Source organism: Paroedura picta, chromosome 8 (genome assembly GCF_049243985.1).
Source record: "Paroedura picta isolate Pp20150507F chromosome 8, Ppicta_v3.0, whole genome shotgun sequence".
In the NCBI taxonomy this organism is placed as follows: Eukaryota; Metazoa; Chordata; class Lepidosauria; order Squamata; family Gekkonidae; genus Paroedura; species Paroedura picta.
Genome location: NC_135376.1, coordinates 49,548,576 through 49,574,102, shown reverse-complemented (window position 1 = coordinate 49,574,102; position 25,527 = coordinate 49,548,576). Strand labels below are relative to the sequence as shown.

General features: G+C 40.9%; 1 long non-coding RNA gene across 3 annotated transcripts; it reads left to right on the top strand.

The window, feature by feature from the left end:
• The first annotated feature begins 230 nt into the window (after window positions 1–230).
• On the top strand, window positions 231–18,156 carry LOC143843505 (uncharacterized). 3 transcript variants are annotated; one of them, XR_013233577.1, is made up of 5 exons: window positions 231–2,005; window positions 11,966–14,038; window positions 14,609–14,700; window positions 14,910–15,086; window positions 16,577–18,156. It is a non-coding gene; the product is annotated as an uncharacterized LOC143843505 (long non-coding RNA). The 3 variants fall into 3 exon arrangements; XR_013233576.1 differs by lacking the exon at window positions 231–2,005 and having other exon boundaries at window positions 2,024–12,652; window positions 13,936–14,038; XR_013233575.1 differs by lacking the exon at window positions 231–2,005 and having other exon boundaries at window positions 2,026–14,038.
• The last annotated feature ends 7,371 nt before the right edge of the window (window positions 18,157–25,527 follow it).

Here is a 25,527-nt window from a genome sequence, read left to right as displayed (position 1 = left end):
GAACTGAGAAAGGCAGGCGGAGAGGTTGGAGCTGGAAAGAGAACGCCCGGCAACGGTGGTCGTACCTGTCTCACGGACTTGCAAAGGGAATGGGGGGCTGGGAGAGCTTTTACAGCAAGGGCCCTACTATGGACTTCCTCAATGGGGGGGGGGAAGGAGGAAAAGTTGGGCTGGAAGACACTGAAGCGAGGCTGGGGGAAACTGGCAGGCATGCCCATGCCCAAGCCCGGAAATGAGTGAATAGCCAGGAGGGAATTTAAAGGCTCGAGAGGGTGGAGCCTGGGGTTATAAAAGGGAAGCACACAGAAGGGTGGCTGGTTAGTTTGGGAAGAGCTGGAGCACAGGAAGGTAGAAGGTGGTGTTCATGGAATAAAGACGACTTACCTGTGAATGATTTGTCTGCGTGATGGTGTTGCCAAGAGGGTGTTGCTGCAAACCTGAAAAATAAGAGAAAGAAGGGTTGAGACCTGCCTACGGCTAGCGGCCCTTCAAACCCACTCAGGCCCACCGCCCACAAACCCAGTGATGCCACTTATCTCCATTTCACAGTAGGAAGTTGCTGGAGATGGAGGTGGACTTCTGGGTGGCTCCCAGGGACTTGGTCAGCTAAGTGCAGGCCTTTAGCCTTTGGGAGGAGGGGAGCTGAGGGACCTGCCTGCCCCGGCCCAGTGAAGCCTCCAAGGTTGTAAAAGCCTCCGAGGCATCATGGGGCCAGGGTAGGCCTGAAGCATTGGGGGGAGGGGGCAATTGAGCTACCTGTCCCAGCCTGGCAACGCCTCAGAGACTGCAAAAGTGCCATGATCTTTGTTTTCTTGATGTTGAGTTTATGCCCCCCCCCCCCGCCATAAAGGAACTTCACAGTCAGAGGAGGCAAAATGAAAATGTAGGTTAATGGAGGACTAAATTTGTCTCCAGGGGAGACAAAAAGTTGTGTGGAAAGTTTTACGAACTTCAGTTATTTAAGAACACCGATGCAGAGGTTTGCACTTGTGCAGATGTGGTCTTTGTTAATAAAAGTATTCCTGAGATGAACAAGGTATGTAGTGATCGAGGAAGGATCTATCAGTGGAAGGTGCTTATGGCTGTGTATCTTTACCACATTCCCTTTTACCCAGCTCTTCCATTCAACTTCAGAAAAGCTGATTCCTGGTAACTTAACTATGCTTATGAATGCAACCTCTCTCTCTCTTTCGCTCTGTATAGTCCTTACTTTACAAGCAACAAATCAAACTGTGAGCAGCCCCAAGGAAATATTCTAATTTTGCAGTGCTGTGTTTTGTTTTTAAATCTTCTGACGTCTATGCCTCTTTTTTCCTTTGTTGTTGGCATGGGCTTTGGGGCAGCTTTTCAGTTATAAAGAAAAAGCTATTTAAAATCTTGGTTAATGAATTCTACAGGAGGCATGTTAGTCTGTGGTAGCAAAAATAAGTCTTTTAGCACCATGAAAACAAAACGTTTATAGCACTTTGTTATATGAATTAAAATGTTGCCTTCAGTATGTCAAGCTTGGCTGAGACAGATTGCAATTAGGCCAACTTCCCTGGGTAGGAAATTGGAATGGCTGGGCCAGACACAGGCAGCAGGTCTACTCCCCCCCCCCCCAAGAAAACACAAGCTTGTGGGATCAGTCCAGCAGAAGTCCAGGTCCAATAAACAGGCAGAGCTAGATCTTTTCTCCATTAAAATAATTGCCAGGGCTCAGGAGTAGGGTTGCCAGCAGGAGCCATGTCAGAGGCAAAGCTTATATGGCCCAAACCCTCCTTAGAGTGGCCTTCAGTCACCCGCCTCTTTGGGACAGAATTAGGTTGCAGTTCCCAGGATGCTTACTTGGGGGTAATGCTGTGGTTTCTTTCATCACCAGGTTGCCTGTGCAGGTGTTAGTGGCCAGATTCTTCCTCACCTTAAGGGGTGGTTTGCAGATAGAATTACCATAAACACCCCTCCACAACATCGCAAATATTAATGTCCTGCATACTATCTGGCAGGAATGAACATAGGAATAAATGTAAGTTCCATTTAATGTTAATTTCTGTTCTAAAGGGGACTAATGGTGGGGGAGATTACTGTCCTGGCTAAATTGAGGGGGAGCCCATGATCTTAATTACCCTGGCCTCAACCAAGAAGAAGAAGAGGAAGAAGAGGAAGAGGAGGAAAAGGAAGAAGGAAGAAGAAGAAGGAGGAAGAAGAGTTGGTTTTTTATACACCACTTTTCTCTACCAGAAGTCTCAAAGCAGCTTACAATCACCTTGCCTTTCCTCTCCTTACAACTGCCATCCTGTGAAGTAGGTGAGGCTAAGAGAGCCCTGATATTACTGTTCTGGGAGAACAGCTGTATCAGTGCTGTGATTGACCCAACGTCACCCAGCTGGCTGCATATGGGGGAGTGGGGAATCAAACCCAGCTCAACAGATTAGAAGCCATCGCTCTTAACATCTACACAAAAATGGCCTTTTTGGTTCTGACCCCAACCTGGTGGAATGAGCTCCCAGAAGAGCTAAGAGCCCTGCGGGAGATTCCACAGTTCTGCAGGGCCTGTAAAATGGAGCTCTTCCACTAGGTCTTTGGTTGAGGCCAGGGCATGGGAGATCGCTGGGGTCCCTCAGCAACTAGAACTATCAGCTTCCCTGGGGTCTGGAGCCCTAAGGCACTGAGGGAGGGGCAGTCATGGGAGCTGGAGAAGAGCTTTTTTATTTTTCTCATTGCCAGAGTAGGTTGGGATTTTGTTTTATGGGTTTTCTGCTTTTATGTATTGGGGTTTTATTCATGACCCACCATGAGTCAACTCTGAGAGTGGCGGGCAAGAAATCAATCAATCAATCAATCAATCAATCAATCAATCAAACAAACAGATAGATATGCCTAGTAGATCTCCATTTCGCATTCAATTCATTAGTTTGATTCAATTTCATTAGTTTGATTCAATTCATTAAATTGAATAAAAAATGCAATCCAAAATGTGCAAATTCATTTGCAGTGCTCACTTTAAATTATAGTTTGGGTCTAACATGATTATTTTTGTGTGTTCAAGTGAGATTGACAGAGAGAATGTCCCATATTTTTCTGTCAGTGGTTACTTGTTTCTTTTCTTTCTTTTCAACGTGCTCTAAACATCTTTTAAGCCTTATCATTCCTTCCTTTTTAAGGAGATCTCAACAGCTGTGCAATCTTTGTAGGTTTATGCCTTATTCCTTTATTTTCAACAAGCACTCAACTTATTTGCAGTCTTCATCCTTGTATTTTTCTGGGTATTCCAGGGATTATGGCAATAGTAGCGTTGCCAACTGCCTAGAGGGGGGGAATGTTCCGTACCTTTAATACAGACTTAATGGAATGTTATTGATTTCCATGCCATGAAAAGCTTTGGTTGCCCACTTCTATACATTAACCCTTGACAGCAGGTACAACAAATAAAAATAGATATTGTTCCTTCTTATCCCAGCAGTACAGGATGCAGAGTGGATATGCAGTGTCAAATATGAAGTATTATTTATGCTTAAAACTAACAACCCAGAAAACTATTTTATTCCTGCAGATTACAACAATTCAGTCACAGTTTTAAATTGCAGTGTCACCACTAAAAGTGTCACCTTGTGTCACCACTAAAAGTCTCAGGATATTTGTTAGTAAGACTATAGTTGATGTTTTGGCTACTTTCCATTTTGATCTGGTTCTAGTCTTCTGAGTGTGGTTTTTGAGGTTTTAATTGCATATAGTATTTCCTGAACTCCGAATTTGCATTGAGTTATTCTTTTAATACATAATTACCTATGGATTGAAAAATCAATAGAAACAATTCAAATACAAGATGGTCAACTTATCTTGACAGATAGCTTACTAAGAATACAGTTTCAATGCAGAAAAAAAGAATAAGTCTACCAACCTCACCTCTGACATTCCCAATTGATGCATACTGATGCATATGATAGAAAACAGAATATATAATGTATGCGCAAATGGTGATTAAACAAGGAAAAATAAAACCCTAGCAAATTATTTAAGATGAAGAGAAAAAAAATTCCATGCTTATTATATCATAGTACTAAAATTGAAAGAACACATAGCTAAAGAAGGAGGTTGATTAAGAAATAAAACAATTTTTGAACAATCAATTACTGAAAATGAAAAACATTTATTAGGAAAAAATATACAAATTGTTATTAAAATATGATACCAAATTAGAACAAGTAAAAATTTGTCTCAGAATATCAAATACTAAGGTGGAAACTGGTATAAAATGTTCCTTAGGCAGTATATTACTCTCAAATAGCAAAAGCAAATAAAGACTATAACGAAATGAAGCAATGTAAAAGATATTAACATTCTGATGGATCATAAAAATATGTTATTAAATATCTTGCCAAGCAATGTCACAAAAACATACAGTGAATTATTTAAATATATGGTGACCACAGCAAGAGTAATATATGTAGCCAAATGGAAGTCAGAAATGTCCAGATTTGAAGGAATGGAAGAATAAATTAAATGAATATGCAACAATGGCAAAATTAATATCTTGTTTACATAAAGGACAATTTTGGACCTTTAAGAAAAATTGAAAGTTTTTTTTCCAAATATATAGCCAGAAATCAAGAATAAAATTAATTTAAATAGATGGTAAAAAAGAGAATCAGAATCAGGCAAAGTTGGAAGAGACCACAAAGGGCCATCCAGTCCAGGGACTTAAAAATCACACACTCCTGACTGGTGCATATCCAATTCCTCCTAACAACTTCTAATGAAGGAGACTCCACCAATGTCTGAGGCAGCATATTCCATATGCAAACAGCTCTCACCATCAGAAAATGCTTTCTAATATTTCAGTGGAACCTCCTTTCTTGTAATTGGAATCCATCCTGGTCCTTGTCCCTAAAGCTGCAATAAACAAGCCCCCCCCTTATCAACATGTTTACCTTTTACATAGTTAAACACAGCTATCATACGACCCCTTGCCATCCTCTTCTCCAAGCTACACATACCTAACTCTCTCAACCTCTTCTCATAAGCATGGATTCCAACCCCTCAACTATCCTAGTTGCCCTTCCTCTGAACACTGTACCAACACAGCTGTAAAGAGAACTTACACAGTGTCACCAGCAATTGCAGGAATACATGCATGGGCCAATTCACACAATACAATGCACAAATGTTACAGTCTTCTTGAGGAGTGTTGTCTCATATAATTGCATTTTGTGACTGCCTGTTGACGGTTGAAGCTTTTCACTGCATTGATTATGAACAAGGCAGGTCCAAGTTTTCTCTCTCAGTTTATGACAGAGGATTAATCATATAAGAAAGTGCTTTTAATATTGAAAATACTGAGGACATTAAAAAGTTTGATGGAAATGATAGTTTAATGTGAATGTTGGAAATTATAGTCTTCTGCTGTTGGCTTACTTCTAATTTTTTATTCTTTTAATGATTCTGGATGAAGTATGTGATTTGACAGACAATATAACTTCAGCTGGTACAAAATAATGCTTATTTTTATGGCTATGGGTCATATATACAATTTAATGGGTCTTTTTGTTTCTAATTTAAACGGTTGGCTTTAAAATTATAAGTGGACCTCTGTTCCCATATATACTTCCCATTCTTTAAACTTTGCCAAGGAAACCCTGCTCTAAATACTGTCAAAGGCAGGTGCCAAATTGGTATCCACCAGGAGGAAGGCCTGTTCTGTAGTCACACCAAGATCCATAATTAATCCCTATATTATGTAGCTCCATTCCTTTGACATATCTTACCAAAAGCAGGTAAATTCATCTTTCTCTGGAGGCTTTCAATTATATCTTTTATTCTGCTGGGTTTGATCTGAGGGATTAGTTTTGTAAATTATAAGATGTGCTGGTTTTATGATTTTGATATTGAATTGATAGTTTTAAAAAATACTCTTTATCCTATCTTTTATAAATTGTTTGATTTTATTATTAATTGTCAATAAAGTTTGTTGTGCAAAAATACAACAGGCTCCAGGAAATTGTCACTGGAAACCCAGAGACACCTCTACATTGTTCAGGCTGCCCCTCAGCATGACATAGACGGACAGACACCTTACAGAAAAATGTGTTCCTTGCCTCAGTCAGTTGCTGCTAGACACTTCCTTCACAGCAGGCCTGAAGGGAAGGGGGGGGGGTGCAGAATCCTGAGCAAGAGCCACAGTTGGCTCTGAGTGGGGGATATTTCACCAATAGAAAAAGGCAGTTTGGTTTCATCAGCAGTTGCTAGGCAGATCCCTTGAACCATAGGGCACGCGGGTTAACTTGTGAGTTAACTTTTATGTAGTGGTGGTAGTAGTAGTAGTAGTAGTAGTAGTAGTAGTAGTAGTAGTAGTAGTAGTAGTAGGAGGAGGAGGAGGAGGAGGAGGAGGAGGAGGTAGCAAATTTAGAATCTAAATAAATATATGCTCCTTTTGTGGCCAGATTTTCCACTGAACAAGTTCATTTGTAGTAATGAAACCTGAGATGAGTGGTGGGACATTGTGAGAGAAACAACAATTTTGCAGTTGGAATATAAAAGTAAGAGGACACAGTTTCTGAAAAGGTTTTCTCTCATGGAATTTGATACAGAGCATTTATTTTGAAAAGATTTTTCTAAGCTCAAGTTGCTCCTAATTGATAGGTGATCTATTGTTTCCTAAAATGGCCTGTTTGGCTGCCCTGATCATCCATTTGATTATTTGTTAAAGAAGCAAATATTACAAATGTATCAGAAGTCTCTAGTGCTCTTTCATTAAACAAACAAACTTCAGAATGCAGTTGTGCTACCTGTGGAACTTCTTACTGGCAGGCGGGTGACAAATATTTAACAATATAATCTCAAAACAACTAAACTGATCGACTCTTCTGTGACAAGTAAGATGTGCTTAAGAGCAAGTCTAAAATACAGTGGTTGTCATCAGTTAAAAAAAAAAAAGAGATGATGTATGTCTTGTCCACTCAACCCTGAATCTGAAAATAGAATGATAGACATGAATGTGATGCATACCAGCAGGAGAGCAGGAAATGAGGCCAGGTGTTCTTCTAACCCTGACAGTAATGATATCTGGCAAGGGTCTGAAATTGCTCAGTGTGCATAAAGATACCAGGGAACAAAGCTAACGGTATGGCTGCTTTGAGAATAATTGTAACATCTAAGGGTGACTTTCTTATCCAATTGTAGGATTTTGCTCCCCAAATTAACATATTTTCTTGAAATCAGTAATTATCTGTGGAAAATGGGAATTTGAGCAGATGTGTCAGTAGTATAATCAAAGGAAATCAAATTATCCCCCACTTCAGTCATATGCTACATTTCTTCCTTTCTTTCCCCCAAACTGTGGCCCATACTAATTAATCAATCATAAGTAATAGGTGGAATTTGTTGTCAGTGTATTTTGGCTTCAAAACGGTAGTTGGAAATCATTACTTAAACCCGAAATGCTGAGATATTCCTTATGTACAGAGTGGCAAAAGTAGAAGAGAACAAAATAAAGATCTTAAATACCACAAACTATATTAATTTCTATTTATTCTTTTTTTCACCATAGAGTTCAATTGTCATCTATAGAGTTCAATTGTCATCTATAGAGTCAAATTGTAGAGTTAAATTATAACTATAGATTAATCATAGACTAACCTATTCTAGAAGTAGCTCAGATTATATAAATCAACAGTTAATTATATCCATGAGGAGAGAGAGAGAATCAAAGGCCTATCCATAAGACAAAAGAGGGCATAGCATCCAGTGCTGACCATAGAGTTAAATTTTAACCTATCTTCTTATAGAATTCACCCAACCTCCAGAAAAATGCATTGCCATGCCTTTGTATAAAGGTTACATGAACAGCCAGGGGAGAAGGGAAATTTTAACCCCAACAGTCCTGGGGTCTATAAGGCCAGATATATGCAGATTTAATCTTGAATCAAACCAGAAAATCACAACAGGAATCAAGCACAATAACTTTCCCCTTGCTCCATCAAGGGTTTGTTTTGTGCCTCTGTGGGATCTCCTCATATTTTCTAGGCTACACAATGAGTGTCTAAGTAACAGATCTGACTAACAAATTAATCAAGTCCTTAGTCAACACAATAACTTCATTGCCTACTACCAGTGACTGGTGTGAATGTATGTTTAGTTGATGTACCTTGTGAACTGTCCCTTGTTCTCTCTCTTGAAATCCTACTCTTTCTTGGCCAGCAATGCATACCTACCTCTCCCTTCACTTTCAACCAGCTTCTGGGCATTATTTCACCTTTGTCCACTCTTCTCTGTCTAGCTAAACTATCACTCTGCTCTCCATTTTGGCTATTTTTCCATTTCTTGCCTCCAAATTTGATTCTTCTCCTATCTTATCTGTCCAATCAACTTGATTCCCCTCTGTCCATCTCAGTTGTAACTCCTTATCACTCTCTGTCTCAAGGGCTCCTACTCCCCTCTTTCTTCCTGTGAGAAAATTGTATGTATGTCTATGGGTGAGTTGTGAATCAATGCAGGAATGAACAAAGTATTTTGTGGACCAATTGACAACTCTCAGTTCTGGGAGTCAGCCAGACTGACAGAGAAAACATGACAGACTAATCACTTAACTAGGAAAGTCACAAAATGGGAGACCCATGGTTGTTTCTTTTTGTTTTTTTCTGCAAGTCTTATTTTTCCATGTTGGATTGGTTGAGTAGATTTGAAAAAGGAAGCAGTGAAAAGAGTGTGAATGTGCATGCACCAAACATTTCTAATAGAAATCAGAGCAATTCTGAATGCTTGGTTAAAAAAAATAACACCCAAGCCTTTCCCCAACTATTTGAGAAAGCTGCTGTAATTTGCAATCAGATTGTAATTTGAGAAGCAGAGTGATCACATGTAACTAATTTTTGGCGTATGTTATGTATGATTTGCTACACATCTGTTATAAAAATGACGGTGAATTCAAAAAGGGGTGAAACTCTGTTTCCTGATAAGAGTGATTTTAACATACAATACTAATTATGAAAAGTATAGCTAACTTTTTAATGTTTAAGGGATGGGAGCAAAAGAAGTAAAAGAGCACAGACAATCTCAGAGTCAGACTGCAGATAAAATTAAAATATTGAGCAACAGGAATAGAACAGATGCTCTTCAGTAAAAGCCTTGATGTTTTAACAGTAGAGTTCATTCAATTTATGTGAAAGAAAACTACCTCTACGTTCAACTTCAGTGACATTCTTTTTCTTTTCAAGGCATAGCTCTAGTTCTCAGAATGTTGTATATGTATGTGTGTGTGTGTGTGTGTGTTTGTGTGTCCGTGCATGTATATATAATTCTAGTTCCTTTGTTACCCAACGTTAGAATTAGTGGTATCATTTAAAGTAGAATTAAACAGAAATATGCAGATCATACAAAATGGTATTTTTTTCAGGGGCATTATCAGGAGAGAAAGCCCCTCTGAAAAATCCCACTTTTATAATATTATTACATTAAAATTGTGTATTTACTGTATTTATAAAAAGCTGCAATTCCCTTCTGATATGTATGTACGTGTGTGTGTGTATAGATGATATAGATATAGATATCCTTAACACTTTGCTCTATTGTATAATTGTGAAAAGCCCTCCTGGATGGAGACTGTCTGGCCCTGCGATCCTTTACCCCACTTCCAGAAAGAAAATTAGGAGAGTTAACTCAGAAAAGGTTTCCAAGAAATCCCCCCTCCCTCCCTCCCAGAAAGAACAATACATGTCTCTTCAAAGACAAAAAATAAAATATGTCTGCCTGCACTCAGTGAGGCTCCAATTAACAGGCAATCAGCCTCTGGGTGGTGGTGGGGGAATTGAATACCACCCAGAAATGAACAGCTGAAGACCCACAGGTAATGCTGAAGGTACTCCTTCTCTCTAAACCCTCCTATCCCACAAAGTTCTCTCCCTACAAAAAGCTATGCATGTCTCTCTCCAAACAGCAATGTCTCTCTCCAAATACCTTTCACCCGCTCCCACTGAGAGCAAAAGAACACAATGAAAGGAAGCAATACTCTTGGCTTATGAGGATGCCAAACAAGCTAAATAGGTAATCATTGGAGTAGCCACGGAAACCAAAAGCCCCATCTATGCTGGAAGAGAGATTTTTGTGGGCTTCACACATTCACACGTGTGCACCAAGGGAAGAAACTCCACCCCTGAAAAAGCCCGCATGTGGTTGTGCGCAGTCACCAGGGATGTGGCCATACCAGCCTGGTTTGCAAAACACAAACTACCCCATTTCATGGATTTGCAGAGAGCCATAGGTTCGCTTGTGGCCATCTCTAATTATCTAATTCTAACATCTGCAGAAATAGAAAGGGTTGAATTGAAACAGTTCCTTCCATGACTCAAAAGCTACTTCCACATGCACATGTAGGGAGAGAAATTTCCAATATTCCATTCCTTTCTGATTCCAATTGGGCTGGGCTGCAGGAAAAGTAGTGTGTATGCAGGGCTTAGAAAATATTTATCATTCCTGTGACATTCTGTTGTTCCTGCATGATCTCTCTTCTGTCCATCTGTGTCATTACTATAGCATATAATTCTTTTAGGACAAGATCGGTACTATTATACTGTTACTATTCAGGAAGGTTTCATAACATTCAGTATTTATAGGATACATAATTGAAAATACTACCTACACAAAAAAAAACCCTTCTGCAATCCTTAAACTATTAAGACCAGTCTCAGTCCACTGACTTCAATGGTTTTAAAAGAGAGTAACTTTGTTTAGGATTCCAAAATAATGAGAACTTGTTAGTATATGCATGATGAAGTGAACACAATTAATAAGGAAAGCAAGTCCATCATGTTCATTAGAATGCACAGAAATTGACTCTTATGGGATGGGGCAGGGAAGACATTACTTTACAAGGCCAATCAATTTTTTCTTGAGGTTTTTTGGGGTTTTTTGTTAGTCGGTAATTAGTATAAATATTGCTGACTGTATTTAAATATTGTGTGTAGGAAGAAAAATGGAGTGGATGATAGCAGGCAGATGGATCATTTAATTTATTTTCCAATTAGAGCTGACGCTTTGGGTATAGAAGTATGCAAATCATTTATTATTTTTATGGTCCGTTTACAGCTGTGTTTATTGTTATAATAAATAAATACATTAACTCATTAGCCTAGTACTGCAAAAGCCGTATAAGAAACAAATATTCTCTCAACATGACATTTCCCCCACATATACAGTTATAAAACATTATAACAATGGGGAAGTTGTTCATTCAAGATGAACATTGATCCCTGGAGATAACCATGCAGTGATGGTAGATACACTGCCTAGCCCTTGCCTCATTTTAATGGGATTTCTCCTTTGTAGGTAAGTTGCATGTTGCTCAAGTGAAAACAGAGCATAGATTCTTAAGTAATATCTTAGTATTCAAATCTGTTTAATTGTTATTAGGTAAATGATGTCTAATCATTCACGAATGGGTGACAAAGCTAGAGTTTTGTAGGCAAATCTAAGATTTTGGAGTGTGCAAGCTTCTTATTTTTTCAGAGGTTTGTGCATCTTCTAATAAAGGTAAAGGTAAAGGTATCCCCTGTGCAAGCACCGAGTCATGTCTGACCCTTGGGGTGACGCCCTCTAGCGTTTTCATGGCAGACTCAATACGGGGTGGTTTGCCAGTGCCTTCCCCAGTCATTACCGTTTACCCCCCAGCAAGCTGGGTACTCATTTTACCGACCTCGGAAGGATGGAAGGCTGAGTCAACCTTGAGCCGGCTGCTGGGATTGAACTCCCAACCTCATGGGCAGACAGCTCCAGACAGCATATCGCTGCCTTACCACTCTGCGCCACAAGAGGCTCTGCATCTTCTAATAGATACATGTAATTCATGCTCTTATGAGTTTCTACACATAGACTTTAGTAGAAGGCAGTGTTCCAGCTATCCATCCTGAAAAAAATTACTACAATATAGTCCCTAGACTTCCAAATGTACCTAGTGAAAATCAAGGATCTAAATCTCTCATGTGGCTTTTTTCAGGTTCCATGAAAAGCTCAACTATTATGTTGCAAGGGGACATTTACCTGGACTGGAACGAGGACTCAGACAAAAATTCAGCCACAGCTTTTATTGCCATTCAAACGAGCATGGGTGCTATATGGTGAATCCAGCTATCATGTGGCCAGCAGACTGCAAGGAAGCCCCAGCCAAGTAAACCAACTTGGGCATCCGTCAGCACACATGTCTGAGCCCCATGGGAGGGCTCAGCCTAGAGGCCCATGGGAGGTGGCAAGCAAGTTTGGAATCCTGTGGGCCTCAGTCTCTACTCATTTTCCCCAATCACACAGAAATGTGAGCTAGGCAGCCTTCTCCCCAACTGAGTTGGCCCAGCAGTTCCACATCCACACAGTCTCTTATAGAGGCCCCCTCAGGTGGGGGAGTCTTGTACACAAGAATGGTCTCCCCCTAATATGGATCCACTACATGCCAGGTGTGACAAAATGATGTGATAATGAACCAACATAGACCAAAACAGGAGCAAGCACAGAGAAAAAATAAATAAAGGGAAGGGTAGGTGGGAAGTAGTGAGACAATCCACCTCAGCCTGCTTCCAAGCCTGTGTACCAGTCATGGCCAGCAAGGCATGCAGTCTCCATCTGTGGCAACAGGCTGCATACCATCATTTTCCAGTCTGGGGACTCCTGCTGCCACAACTGGCAGTCTCAGGTAAGTGGTAATGGTGTTTGTTGAAAATATTCCTCATCTACTTAAGTTATGTAGTCCTATAATGCAATCCCCTGTCTGCATCTAGTTGGGAATTTTATACTCACCTGTGTTGATGAATCATAAAAGTAGACTTGGCGCTTCATTATGGGTGTGGGCATACAGTTTTATTTTAGAAACATAATTTGAGTTTTTGGGAAAAGCTGGCAGGAAATAAACTTGGAGGACCGCAAGAGTACTGCTGTTGCATTGTAGGAATAAACCTATTTTAAAACCTGCACAGCTTACCTGTAAAGACAACTGGGCTGGTTCTGCACTTTGTTTTTTCTGTTGTTGATCCTGCTGAATTCAGATTGATTTGAACCCAGATGTTCCTCCTTCCTATCCCCCAAATTGAAACAGAAAGTATACTGCACTTGACTGGGAAAGCTCCAAGCGGGGAGGGGAGTGGTGGTCGTGAAGTTACTTGTCTATTTTTCTTTTCCTGAACAAGTGAGGGGGAGGGTCGGGTGAAATCTAGCCGGCATTAAAGGAGAGTGCTTTATTTCTTGTCTTTTGACAGCCGAGCCAGAGCAAGCCAGGGGATGAGCCAAGTGCAGCACAAGGCTGCTTTTTTATATTTTCCTGAATGAGGAGGGAAGGCAGCAGCCAAAGAAAAATAAATCCAAGAGGTGAAACTCTGCTGAGAGAAGTGTGGGCTTCTGGGGGGCAGTCATTTTAAAACAAAGCCCAAAATGTGGGCAAAAATAAGTATTTGGATGTCTTGTAACTGGGATCCAGGCTGTCATTGAACTGATGCCCTGACCAATCAAGGACAGACTGCTTTGCTACATCAGCATTGGAGGCACAGATCAGGAAGTTAATCCAGCAAAACATAGAACATCTATACTTATACTGGGGGCTTTCAAAGCCAGTTCTTCAAATACAGCAACTTATATCCACTCCTGGATATCATGGGGAAAAGGTAGGATCACCGTGGATCAATCATGGATGTTGCAGAGGGAAAATTTAAAGTGCAAAATATCAAAATGAAAATTGAATACAGTGCAGAGGGGAGAGGTTTATTAAGGCTTGGAGACGATAAAAAGCAAAGTGCAGATTCAACCTTGGACTGTACTGAAATGAACTTTTACTAGGCTAAGGTGGCCAGATATCCCGCCTTTGGCGGGGCAGTCCCACATTTGGGGGCATTTGCCCCGTGTCCAGTCGCGTTTTCCAAATGTGGTGTTCACCAATTTTTAATTTTTTTAAAAAATTTTATTTTATCTTCTTTTTTTGCCACACAGTGTGTGGCAGCCCAACAGGCAGCCGGGATCCATCCGCCAGGCTCTTCCCGGGCCTCCACTGCTGCCCTTCTTGAGGGGGGACGCTGCTGCTGCCCTTCTTGAGGCAAGTCAGGGGGAGGGGAAGGGAGGGGACCCACAGCCGCCGCCCTTCTTGAGCCCAGTCGTGGGGGAGGGGGAGGGGGGAGGGGGAGGGGGCCCAGCGGTGGCGTGTCCCACCTTAGGTTCTTGTAATTCTGGTCACTTTATAATAGGCCCAAGAGACAGGGAAGGAGACAGAAGTCTTAACAGGAAATATGTGTGGATGTAGGGACTCATTGAAAAGGAAAGCTGTTCAGTTTACAACGAAGCCAAGGAAAGCTGTTCAGTTTGCATTAAATAACTATTGAAAAGTCATGGAGTCGTGGCATTAATCTGACACTTAGTAGGTATTTTGGCATATTTTGAGGGATACCAAAAAAGGCAAGAAGATGATCCCTTTGGTGACTTGAAGGGAAGCCTGGCATTAACTAGCATCTAGAATCGTCTATTGAGTCTGGTCTTCTAGAGCTGCCATTACAGAACATAGAGGATTTATGAAGAATGTATCTATTTTTATTTATATATTGTATACTTTGATTGCTAAGTAAGTGAAATGTTCATTCTAGACTTCTCATTTTTCTTTCTGTCAAATAAGGAGGGGGAGAACTAAAGTCATAGCATGCATCAGGTGCCAAAAAAACAATTGGACTGCTTTTGCTTACCACTGGCTCTACCTGCATTTCAAAGGTACACCTGATCCTGTATTCTTTCATCTCATGGACACTGTCCCTGTATAAATGTGTTAGCAGACTAACCAAGGAACTAAGAAGCATTAAAACAGGGCATTTTCAATTTTTTTATTTCATATTTGTATCTGCTATCTTTTGGATTTTCCTTTATCTTACCTAGTCAGATGTCAAAAAATTGTATTTGTCATTCATTTTTCTCTCTCTCAGGTATAAATCTTCATTGTACATGAACATCAGAGGTTACAGAACAACAATAAAATCCCTTGTGTATAAAATGCAGCCTGTACATAAACAACCTAGCGGAGATATGAAACCACTTCTTCACGTGCAGCAAATACACAGACACTGTGAAATTCAAAAGCAATTATTTATGGAGGCATGCAGGTATTGTTTATATTATTTCCCTTGTAAGCATCTCTCATGCTGTTCTGGCCACAGTATAAAATTCAGGTTACTAAAATAACTATTTCAGAAAGCCTGGTTTAATCATAATATCAGCGCTTTCCTCTTCAACTCTAACCATATTCCTGGCTGTATTAGGCACAGATCTTTAAGCATAAAATGGGCATAACATCAATTACAAAGGGCACATACCGTATTTGCCGGCGTATAAGACGGCTTTTTTCCTCTAAAAAACATGCCTCCAAATGGGGGGGCCGTCTTATACGCCGGGTGCACTTCAGTCTGGGCGAGTGGCGGCGGCGAGCAACAGCGGCGGTAGCTCCCCCCCCCCACTGGGCGAGCGGCGGTGAGCGGCGGCGGTGGTAGCTCCCTCCCCACTGGGCGAGCGGCGGCGGCAAGCAGCGACAGCGGTAGCTCCCCTCCCACTGGGCGAGCGGCGGCGGCGGTAGCTCCCCCCCCCACTGGGCGAGCGGCGAGCGAGCGGCGAGCAGCGAGCGGCGGCTCCCCCCCACTGGGCTCACGGCTTTGAGAAGAAATGTTGGGGGGTCGCCTTATACGCCCAGTCGCCTTATACGCCGACAAATACGGTACTTGTGGGAATTGCAGATGTTCCCTTTAAAATATATCTGAACAATCAGGAATGAAAGGACCCCTGTTTATATTATTCTAAAAAGAAAACATGTCGTATGCAAAGCTGCTATCCCTTAATAACTTATGCATTTATATTCAGGAATCAATCTTCCAACAGGTACAAACATAAGTAAAATACACTCATTATGTATTTTGCATTATTGTCAATTCAACACCTGGTATCCCGGGATTGATATTGTCTGAGTAACATTCCCCCCCCACCCACCCCCCACACACACTCAAATTATCAGTCCAACAGTGAGTTCTCTGATTCTTCATTTTAGAAAATGAATGCATATGAGCTCTGAGAAATACTGATCCGGAGAGCCAAACTGGCAACCCAGATATGGTTGACAATATTGATAGAACTATAGTTCACAAAACAGCAATTGAATCCATTGAGCCCCATGGTATTTCCCAAAAGCATACTCCATATTTCTGTGGACTGAACTAACAATGTGATAAATTTGAAGCTTCTGTCATCAATGCAAGCAATGAACAGCATCAGCCCATGATGAGAAAATCTTTAGGTTTCTCTTGGTAGTATGAACTTTTGAACCAACTCCAAACTATCCATAAAAACAGGTGGCAAGGGCCATCTTTTCTTACTTGCTTCAGGGCTATGCTTTTGAACCTAGCCTTTAATTCAACTCTATTGATTTGTACAAATTGGTGCTTAACTATTTACCTTTCCTCAATCCTCAGAGTTCCACTGGCTGAATCTCTATGCGATGAAAGCAACCAATTATAGTAACATGTCTATCTTACTTTGAAAAGATGCAGATAAAGATTTGGTGGCTGTGAGTCCTAATCAATATGTTTATCTGTGTTCTCCTCCACAGACTTAGAAGATTGCATTATTAGGACAGTAAAGTGCTCCTCAGTCATACCGTTACAATCTTTCTCAAATTTTGTAAACCAGTTTTGTTCCATTGTTTGATATATTAATGTTTGATTGTGTATCTTATGCACTACTCTTTAATTTTCTAATCTGGTGATATTGGATAGTTGATTATAAGTAATAAAATACTTTAATTGCATTCTTTTAAAATGTTTGAGTTGTATCTCAGTTGGAAAGGCAGACTAGAAATAAAATAAATAAATCAGTAAATGAGGGAACAATGCAAACCAGGGGACTTGCTAGAGAATGTTAGACCAAAAGGGCCAGGGTTTTATTTATAAACATTGTCAGGACAGATATGCTATCCAAAAGTAGTATGATTGTCCAGACTTAGAATTCTCTACGGTTATTAATAGGCACTGAATATAAAATTTTGCACAGACACAAGCCACATTTACTTTGTGGCATGTCAGATTCAGAACCACCATCATATGGCTCAAAATCATTTAAACAGCAACAAGAAATAGCATGACTTCTGGTGTTCAAAGATGGCCCTTGTGAAAATCTGAAACCTCAGGAAGAAGGAAGGGTCTGAATTTGTGATACATGCAGCAAGTATTGCCTCCAGAGGAACCCCAGGGTGGAATGTGGCCTTGTGTGGTTTATTTGTCTGAATATTTCCCAGTATGGAATTGTGCTTGCATCTTTCATGGTATTGGGTTTCCTTTAAAAACATGCTATGCTGGATACCTCGACACACCCTTCCCTACACTGAGGTGAATTTTCATTCCAAAATGAAGCTTACTTTCCTATCCACTCAATGTTTGGCTTTATTCAGCCTTGGGAGCTTCTGGGAAGGTATATAGCCATCTTTATTTTTGTAAAAACGCTTTGTCAGAACGGCACTGAAGCATTTATATATATGCTTCATGAAAATGAAATGGAGGCGAGAACACTGTAAGCTCCTTCAGGTCCTCATTGCGAGAACAGTGGGGTATAAATAAATAAATACACTTGCTTATAAAATACAGCTGAAACCAAAACAAAGGGCAACTTTGTGAATGGGGTTTATACAAAGGAATTTGCTAAATGAAAAGGCATAACAGAGAAGTCATACGCTAGAGGATGGCTTCCATACATCACCTTTACTCAGACTTCTGTAAAAAGCTGCTCATAGTTGTAGGATGCAACCCCCAACCTGATTCTAAAATAATATTTAAGAACACAAGCTCAAAAAAATTGAGGTTCCATATATCTGAAGATAAGCCCCACAGAGGTTTCGGTGCTACTTATTTGGTCTATTTTTAAATTTATTTTTAGACTAATACCCTGCCCCTGACCTGGATCATAGTGATCAGGGCAGCTTTTAATCCTTCATTACAGGAAATATTTAAAAGAGTTTGCAAAGGGGTTGCTTTCTTTGCTGCCAAGTCTTTAGGAAGTTATAAATCATCTAACAAGAGCATCAGTGTTATAAACAAGTTATAAATCATCTAATTGCATCAGTGACAAGAGTGGTTTCAATGTTCAAATCTTTAAACTGCGGCGCGGATTAAATAATCGAGTAAGGGCTGTTGGGGAGGAGTTAGGGCGGGACCTGTCTGGGATAAAAACTCGGAGAGGGCCAATCAGGAATCGCGAAGCGGCTCCTGATTGGCCCTCTCTGAGCGTCACTCTCCGAGTGCCACTCAGGGGCCAAGTGGCCAATTGGGAGGCGTGCTACGCACGCCTCCCTATTGGCCACTTGGCCTGCCCCGGAGTCCATGCCCACACTCTGCCCCCAGATGGTTCGCTGCCGGGAAAGGAGCAGGGCGGCCGCATCGAAGATGCGGCCGCCCTGCTCCTTTCCCGCCGACGAACCATCCCCCTTACCTCCCCATGACGACTGCACATGGCCCTCCTGCCTCGGCGAACCCTGGCCTTTCCCGGGCCATGCTTCCCCTCTTCCCCGCATCTCCCCGGCCTTCCATCCCACCCCCAAGGCCAACCCTCGCCCGAAAAAGACTCCTGCGGCCATGGCCCCGCCGCCCTCCTGCCTTGCCACACACCAGTCCCTCCCGGACGATGCTTTCCCGCTTCCCCCATCTCCGCTGCCTTCGTCCCCGCCGCCAACCCGCCGCCTCCACGCTCCAGCGGCGAGGGCCCCACATGCCGACACACCGCCGCTGAAGGTCTCTGCCACCCGAGCTCCGCGCCTGCACCGCCGCATCCATGGATGGCCCCACACTGCGCTCACCGCCGCTATACTGCAGCTTTGCCAACCACACCCACCTGCCAGGACGCCCTGCTTACCCCATCCCCGCTGCCACTGCGCCCTCCGGAACCGCCAGGTAACAGCCCCGCAGCAGCCTGCCGCTTCACTGGGCCCATCCACACTGTGCCCTGCCTCGAACAGCTGCCCCACGCCCTCCCCACCCACGCTCAAGCCTTTTCAAGTTGCCGGGGGGCAGCAAGGAGTCTTCTAGCACCCATTTTATTCCTATATAAAATGGGCTTTTTATCTCGTATAAAATAAATTTAGGCATAATTTTATAGTTTTCTTCACAATGGTTAGTGTCAACAAATGGTTTAAAAAACTCCTAGTATCTTCTCTGTCAGATGTGACCCATCCACTCCCAGACTTCCTGTGAGGACAGGCAGTAGCAGGTGCGCATTTTACTCTGCACTTCTGGTAAGTGGGAAAGGCTGCCTTTGTTATACTGCATTGGAGTGTTTAGAAAAGTGAAGGCAATGAAATCAGTTTATGTAGCTGAGACTTCAGTTCCTTTCTATTATAAAGTAGGTCTGATTTGAAAGTAGCTATGGCAAGATAAATTACAGAAGGCCTAAAATAGATTGGCACACATAATTCAAGCAGCTTTGAGACTTAGGTCATTTCTGCACATCTATAAAAATAGCGTTATACCAGCCAAATGGCATAACACTAAATATAATGGCACCTTCTAACCCCTCCTCAACTTTTTCCTGTCTTGCTCTTTTCTGCCACCTTTTTTCACCCTCCATATTGCCTACTTGAAATGGTGGAAGAGAGCAATGCAGATTATACACGACTCTCTTCTGCCTGTCAGTCAAGCCAGAAAGCCAATCTGCTTTCTTCATGCTTTAAAGGTCCCTCGATGCCCGCTAATTTTGTTTAAAAAATGCATACCTCCATTGCTATGCTTATGTGTCTAATCATAGATTAGCATAGCGCTTTTTTTAACACTACCTCACCTCGAATCACAAGTCTTGTTCATTTAAAAAATTACCCTCATTCCCAATTGTATTTTTTTTGGGGGGGGGAGCTTTAGACAAGCATGCTTTGTGCTACATTTGGAAAAAAATCTTTCTGGCATCGCCTACATGCTTGTCCAACTATTCGTTGCTCAAGGATTTCAGAACTTTTAAAAAAGACATTCCCATCTCTGGGAGAGGAGGGTGGGAATGAGGGCGAAATGAGGCTGGCACCTTTCACACGTTTTAGCCTCCATAACTTCCCTCCACTGGTTGCCTGCTGGTTGCTCTCCATTAGGTAGTGCTACATAGGTTGGTGAATCCACTGTTGGGATTCACCAACTAGCGCTTTAAAATGGATGTAGCCGACCATTTACTGCCCAGACACTGCATGTTGGTGACATCATATGGAGAGGCCGGAATTTAATGAGAATGAAACGTAAGCATTTCACAATTTTTAACGGGTGTGAAAATCCCCTTAGTATTTACAAATATTAACAGTCTTTACATTCTCAGGAGGAATTCTCAGTTCTTCCTAGAATCTATAGCACTTTGAAAGGATGGTCAGGAAATACTCCAGCTCCATATCTTACAAACATCTCAATAGTAAAATACGTTTGGGTCTTCTCAAGTGCACGTTTTCACTCATTCCCCTCAGCTTCCCTCAAGGGCAGGTTTCTCAATCATCCACTGGAGCTTATGCCCCTGTGATAATGCCTGACCTGAGACAATTTCACATATCTTACTATATTGTCCTTTTTATGAAAGCATCCGAAAATATCTAATCCTACCTTTACTATCCCACGACACTTGACATTCATCTTTATCATCCCATAATAGTGACACTCTAGTTAAATTTTTGCTAAGGGATAAAGACCCACTTATTTCTAACATGGTAGCAAAATTCCTTTTCATTTCTACTAGAATTAGATCAAAAAGAATGTCCGAATGAAAGTAATGGATAGGTAATGGATAGGCCATCTTATCACTTGGGTTAATGGACTGTTCAAGAAGATGTATTGATTCCTTGTCCCTGCAGTTAACTTCCTTGAGGTTTCTTCTTTACATGTTATAAACCTTTCCCCCCTACTTACAATAACATATTATTTTTCCAACAATGCATTGTTTTTAACATTGTTTTATTATCTTAATATTTTTATGTAGCAATAATCTTGTATTTTTATGACACATATCGATTAACTTTTATAATTGATTGCAGTTTCTATAGATGTATTATTTATTGACCAAATAAACATACTGTCTGTCTGTCTGTCTGTAACAGTCTTTGTGAGAGCCATGTCAATGACAGAAATTCCATGTACTGGGCAAGCCTGAAGGGTCGGAAGAAGCAAATGTTATCATAATTGCATGGGAGTGCTAGGATAGCACTTAGGGTTAACAGTTGCATATGGGGAAAGCAGGAGTAACTGAGAGTTGCAAAAGCTGTTACAGTGGGAAAACTGCAGCAAAGAAAGTCATCAAAGGCAAGTCTTTATAATCTAGTGCAAATGAATGCTTATATATGAGACATAGCCATGAGCTAGAGGCAGTGAAAATGTCAGTGTATGGCTAACAGTATACTGTATCAGTGTTTATAATTCCTAGATTATCCTGAAATTCTTCAGAATTGTTGGACATTTTGATTTTAATGGTACAACACTATTGTCAGCAACATGCAATTAATTGTGAAGTGCAACATATATTTTTTGTCTTAGAATCATAAAATCATAGAGTTGGAAGGTGCTTCTGGGGTCATCTCGTCCAACCCCCTGTAGAATGCAGGAAATCCACAGCTACCTTTCCACCCACAGTGACCCCCATTCCATGGCCAGATGTCCCCCCCCCCCCAAACCAGAATCCCTGGCTAGTCTAGCCTGGAGGAAATTTGCCTCCCAACCCCAAATTGACGATCAGCATTTCCGTGGGCATGCAAGAAAGGGCCACAAGAGCCAAGCCCCAAATAAATCCCTTCTGCCCACTCACTTAAAATCTGCCAAAGTTCACAGAATCAGCATTTCTGTCAGATAGCTATCTGGCTCACATTTAGAATTTCTTCACTGAATATCATTTCCCACCAGTATAGCACATATACATTTATTTGTTAAGGTTATTTAGGTTTTCCTCATAGCCCTGAAAGATTGAGAAATAATGATTGGTTAAGGGTTATCTATTCTAGAGAGTTTCAGGGCAAGCAGGATTTCCTTAGGCTAGTCTAACAGCGTACAACACTTGTTATAATAATATAATAAATAACCTTTATCACATCCATCAATTGGTCAGCCTGAACTTTTTGCAATCATCAGAAAGTGAAGTCTTACTTGAGGAGTGGAAATTAGAAATCATGTCTGCAAAAGGTTATCTAGGTTGAGCCATTCTGAGGTGGAAGTGTAGAGGCAGCATAGCAGCACTATCTTCAGATGGAGAAAAAGTTTGGAGCAGAGAAAGACTCTCACTTAGAGATGTGCATTCTGAAATGTTCAAGATGAAAATATACACAAAAATCTCCATGTAGGTTGTTAAATATGAATCTGGGATTCTTAGGCATTATTAAACATACCATGAAACAACTAATTTTTTTGTACTTGAATGCTTATCAAACATCAAACATTAATTATAATATTAAAATGGAATGTTTCATAATTATTGTGATTTATATTAAAACAAATTCCCCATCTAAACAGCCTACACAAACCTTTCCCCATGGATTTTTCTTTCAGTTTATTCTGCTTCTTTTGGTCTTGCAGTCTTGCCTTGTTCTTATTCTATTGATTTCACTTTTCAGTGAGTATTTATTAACATATGAATGTATATCTCTTGCATGTATATCACTTGATCTCCCATTGTTAGGTGAGCTGCAACATTAAATGAAGCATGACAAAGATGAAATGGCCACAGAAGAATCACTAGACCAGTCACTCAGTGGCTTAGTGTAGGCAACATAAGCTCTTTGATATATTGCATGTAGCTCTTCTGGGCACCATTCCCCAAAGTGGCACCCAGCCTATACTTCAGGAAAGTGAAGCCTTTTGCCTGGTGTAGGCTGTGACTAGCAGTTGGTTTCTGCCAGCTGTCAATGGAAGAAAGGAAAAGCTGCAGGCCTCCCTTAGGTGAATACAGAAGAAAATGTAACTCTCTTGGTTGGTGGCAATTATGAATGTGGGGCTCTGAAACCTGTGCCAAATGTTATTGCTGAAGAGGATGACATAATTAGTTTTGAGAAATGTCGCACAATCTCTTCCTTTAACCCCCATCCCTCTACATGCATCTGTTTCCCTGCCTTCTTTCTTCCTCCTTGAAGCATTTCCTCCATGGGAATTTAATCTCCAGTTGTCTGACAAAAGTGCCCCCTCATATTTATAGTACCCAGGAATCATACACATACAGATCCAAACCCAAAGTTTCTTTGCTTTTCCCAACATCTGGTGACCAGAGCAGAAGTGGTTCCATGGTTCCAGGACCTCCATGGTGCTGTACAGTTTTTGGGGGGTTGTTTTCTTTCTTATGCTAAGGAAATTTAAGTTCAGGATGATATTAGTGAATGTTTTCAAAGTGAGCTATCAGTTATTTCCAAAGTTCCAACTATCCCTGGTAAGGGTGCCCCACTGTTATTTGTGTAGTACAAGTAACAGTGCCAGTTGTGCTGTGCTAAGGCTTAAATAAGCAAGTGCTTAAATTGGCTCTGGTGCTTCAGGTCCTGCAAGTCCTTAAACCAGGGCTGAATCAGCATGGATTTTTTATTCCAATCCCAGGCTGATTCAGAATGTGATTTCCATTTTGATTTGGGCCGATTTAAATTTTCCCCTCTGCAACAAGCACAATTGATTAGGAGTGACCCTACCTTTCCCTCACAATATCTTGGAGTGGATATAACCTTTGATATTTGAAAAATCAGCATAAGTAAAGGTGCAGCTCTCTGCTTGTTCCGAACTAATTTGCTGCCTCGAGACACAAATACTGTAGAAAATCCCTGATTGGCCAGGGTGTCAGTTCCCAGGTTGCAAGCTCCAGAAGCCCTACATTCTCCCCAGAATCCCTAACTTCTCCCCCTCCTCTGCTGTCTCCAATCCTCTCCCCCCACCCCACTTCAAGAAAACAAAGAAAGAAGCTCCTGCTGTACCTGGCTCCCTCCCCTTCTGATCTTCCCAAATTACGTGTAGAACACTTTTCTGTTTCAATGGGGAGGGAGGGCTAGAGGAAGATCCGAGTTCAAATCATCTTAGTTTAATTACTTTCATTGAAACCATTATGGAGACACCATAGGTTGACTGTGACTTGACAACACTTGGCACATAAGCAGTACAAAGTATTTTGTAAGTCTAGTTCTTATTTTTTTTAATTGTCTTTAAACATGGAGATTCCATTTAGTCATAATGAAGAATAGTGTTGGATAATACTGGAGCTACATTAATTCATCTACAGAATTATATATGACTACTTGTCAAATGGGCGGAGGCAATTGCCACATGACATATACTATTTGCCAAAGCTGACAAGAATTAGCACAACATTCTAAAAGAGAAAAGCAGTTCTGTTTGTTGTCACTATTGTTTAAAGTTAAAATATGTTTCCTAAAGCAGAAATTATCCAAAGCAGATTATTAATCATTCCCACCTGTCATTTTCCAAAGAAGGGAGCACTTTGATGTGATTAAATTTAATGGCAAAAGTGGTCCTTTGTAGACACTGAAAACAGAATGTGCAAAGATTTCAGAGTGCTGAATATGTAAATATTGAACCACTCTAGGGGGGGTGTAATTGCTTATTGTATTAATTTAGTTGCTTGTGCAACATGTGTTGTGTATAGCAACTTTAATTTGATTTTTAACAAATTAAAGCTCAATAGATAAAGGAGGATGATTATGATGGCTTCAGGTACAGAATTATCAGAGGGATGATTTTAAGCAGCAGAATCCCTAGAAAATAACCAACCTGTTGAGGTGTGTGTGTGTGTGTGGGGGGGGTTATATTATATGCGCAAAATCAGCAGATTGTCTTTAAATAGATTTCCCCCCCAAAACACCATTTTCACAAGGCTTCTGTAACTGTCTACAAAACAAAGCCTTTTTTCATGCACATCTCACTGTAAATAAGAATTGATAGACATAAAGTAGAAGACTATTTTATACAGTCAGGATAAGTTCAGAGTGGCATTCTTGACTTCATCACAGTAAATATTTTCTTTCATTTCAACATAAATTATTGTTCACTTTTACATCCTAGAAAGCGTGGAAGATTTAAAAAGCATCGTAGTACAGGCTTGGAATCTTTTTGGCAATGGGAAACAGAAATAGCCAAGAAACATGCAAATATAATAAAAAGAGGGGCACATTGTCACACTGGCATTTTTTTTTAAGATTGTGAAAATCCAAGTTTTTGAGACTAGATTGGATTGACTTTGGGGGAATGGATTTGCCTTGCAGATAAGTGAATTGTTGTTAATGGTGTATAGGCATGTGTGATTTGGTTCAGATATTCCAAAAAGTACTTGAATCAACTTTGGACACTTTTTTTGACTAACCCAGTCCAAGTTGACCTTCACCTGAAGTGAAACTGCCTGAATCAGCCTTGACTGAATCAGCCTTGAATCAGTAAACCAAACTGATTCAGGGACAATAAAGCCATGTGGAGGTCAGGCAGTTTAAAGGGACAAAATTTTCCTTTCCTATCAATTTTGTGGTGGGGTGGCTTGAGGTAGTGGCACCAAATTTGCAGCATAACAGCAGGAGCATTTCCTCAAAAG